The sequence below is a fragment of the Colobus angolensis genome, unplaced genomic scaffold (assembly GCF_000951035.1).
Source record: "Colobus angolensis palliatus isolate OR3802 unplaced genomic scaffold, Cang.pa_1.0 Scaffold24, whole genome shotgun sequence".
NCBI classification, from domain to species: Eukaryota; Metazoa; Chordata; class Mammalia; order Primates; family Cercopithecidae; genus Colobus; species Colobus angolensis.
In genome coordinates, this window is record NW_012115599.1 from 4,267,715 (window position 1) to 4,270,976 (window position 3,262).

Below are 3,262 nucleotides of genomic sequence, written 5' to 3' on the forward strand. Positions count from 1 at the left end.
GTCCGGCACTCACTAGTGAGATGACCCCAGTACCTCAGTTCAAAATGCAGAAATCACCGGTCTTCTGTGTCCTTCACGCTGGGAGTTGGAGACTGCAGCTGTTCCTATTCGGCCATCTTGCTCCGCCCCCCACAGATGAAATTTTCGGTCACTGTTTTAAGTCATCTTCAAGTGTTGGGATGGTTTTTAGGCAACCTTAGACAACCAGAACACCTCGACTACATCTGGTGTCCCCATTCCAGAGAGCCCTGCATGATTCTTCAAACAACATGCTTCCAATCATCCACTCTGGTGGAAGAGGAGCAGTGGCCACTGTGCAGTGTTGGGGAGGCTGACTGCTTCTTGTACAGACTTATAAGAAATCGTCCTGGGTTTAGTCTCACCTACACACCCACTTTCAGACGTATCCAGTGCAAAAAACTCTCTTATCCCAAGAAATTCTACTGTCATGTTGCTTCTTGGTTTTCCCTACTTCTGGTTTGAAAGTCGGCTTTCTCAGATCTGCTAAGTCAGTTATCACCTGTCCATGTGCTTTCCAGGTTCCAAACTCTTATTATTTTTTCTCTCTTCTTCCCTTGTCCTTGTGAGATTTAAAAAATTTTTGAGATCTACCTTACTCTGTCACCCAGGCTGGAGTGCAGTGGCAAGATCATAACTCACTGTAATAATAGCTCACTGCATTGTTTTTTCTAGAGCTGGGGTCTCATCATCTTGCACAGGGTGGTCTTAAACTCCTGGGCTCAAGCAATCCTCCTGCCTCAGCCTCCCAAAGTGCTGGGATTACAGGAATGAGCCACTGTGCCTTGTTACTCTTTTTCATTTAATAATAGTTTCTTACATTGCATTTCTTCCTCAGTTTGATTTTCTTCATTCTGAAATACAAATTGTAGTAGCTCCTTTAGGAAAGGTCTATGAGTTTAAAGTTTCTCAGCACCTTTTTTTTTTTTTTTTGTCTGAAGCTTCCTTTATTTCATCTTATGCTTCAAGTATGCTTAGCTGGGTACAGAATTCTAGTTTTATTTTTATATTTTCCTACCCACTTTGAAGATATGAATCCTTTGTTTCTGGCCTATATTGTTGTCATGAGAAGTCTTCTGTCTGTCTAATTACTGTTTCCTTGTGAGTAATCTATATTTCCTCTCTTTGAGTTCTTAAGTCTGTCTGCATGTCTTTGTCAGTAAATGTAGCTATATGTGGATTTGCTTTTCTTTATGCTTTTAGGACTTATACTTCTGGAATCTGAAGAGTTACATCTTTTTTTGGTCCTGGACATTCTCAGTCATTGTCATTTGCCCTCTCCCTTCTATTATCTGTCTTATGTCTCCCTTCTATTTTAAGTATGTTTCTATCTTCCATATCTCAACTTTTCACTCATTTTCTCTCTCTCTCTCTCTCTCTCTCTCTTCTGGCAAATAGCCTCAGATTTATCTTCTAGTTAATTGGTTCTTTCTCTTTCATTGTGTCTTATCTGCTATTTAACCATTTGCTTTAAATTTCGGTGATTATGTCTTTCATTTCTAAAATTTCCCTTTGGTAGTTCTCTAGATTTACCTGCTGTTTCTTCACACACTCTTTTTCCTAATCATAGGGTTTTGATTTCTCATTTCATTTGTAATTATTTTAAACAATATTTATTTTACATCACCTTTTAGAATGTTAGTCTAATATTTCAGGATTTTAAGGCTCCAATGCTTTTGTTTTGTTCTCTTAACTGAGCTCATGGGTGATTTTTTTTTCTTGTGTTTTATGCTGTTTTTCTATGAACTCTCTTTTACACTGATTTGTTTTAGTCCATGAGACCTTCATGTGACCTTGGTTGAAGGAGTATCCAGAGTGATTTTACGTTTGCTCCTGTAAGTGCCTCTAGGGTTTACCATTGGCTCAGAATCAATTTTTATGTTAACTTCTTAATTTAAGGGTTTCTTGACCACAAGGATAGTATAAAGCAAAGTCAAAAGCAATGCGAAAAGCAGATCTGGGTTTTTAATGACTCCGCAGAAATTCTTTTTTCTTACTCTTTCTTCTGCATATATAAAGACACACAAGAAATCCATCCATCCATCCATCCATCCATACATGCATACATACAGATAGACAAGAAAATATCTATTTTCTTGTCACCTCTCTGGGCTGGTGAGTAGATTTTTTTCTATGTTTCCTTTCACTGAGGGTGCCACTCTTTGAGAGTTCCAGCTTCACACAGGATTATCTGTCTGTAGCAGGCCCAGAACTAGGTGCTTTATTCTTAGGTATGCCTTAAAATCCAAGCTCTTGACTTAACGGCATCTTCTCCTGAGCCCCCACTGCCCCCAGCAATTGCAATGGTAGCTGGAATCATTTCCATCTGATTTCACGACCTGCTTCCTTTCTGTCACCTGCCAACTTACATTTCTTTCTTGCAAGCACGAAAGCTATACATTTAAAATCTCATCATGTTGCCCAGACTGGTCTCAAACTCCTGGCCTCAAGCAATCCTCCTGCCACAGCCTCCCAAAGAGCTAGGATTACAGGTGTGAGCCACCATGCCCTGCTCTATTGCTGATTTTTATACATGATTCTTACTTAAGTATTCTGAAAACCAAATACTTGTATTTGACACACGCCATACATAGTAACAAAAGCATCACTTGAGCCCAGGAGTTCAAGGTTGCAGTGAGCTGTTGATCACACCACTGCACTCCAGCCTGGGCAACAGAACAAGACCTTGTCTCTAAAAGAAGAGATAATAAACAATAAATAAATAAATAAATAAGAAAAGCATACAATGCCTTTTATCATACTCCTCACTCAATGAATTACTTGTAACTTTAGTGACACATTTTAGTGCATTGTTTCAAAATAAGTAATAAATAGCATATTCTTTTCATCTTGGTTTATAACATAAAGTGGAGAAGCCAATTACAGTAGAGCAGTCTAACTTTCATCTTGTCATTAATAATGTTTCTAGATGCTATCTCTAATTTATTTTCCAATGGTTTATAATCTTTCTTGAAACATATATGAACACATATTTGTGTTGAAAATCAACTTACACAGAAAAGAAGTTAGACTTTTTTTCACCAAGTAACTCTGATTTACCTGGTTTGTTTCACAAATAGGACTGACTTTACTAACGAGATCTGTTTTCATAAACTAAATGAGCAAAATCTGCATCTCCTCAGGTTTGACAAAAATAAATTTAGATTGGCCAGGCACGGTGACTCACGCCTGTAATCCCAGCACTTTGGGAGTCCAAGGCAGGTGGATCACGAGTTCAGGAGTT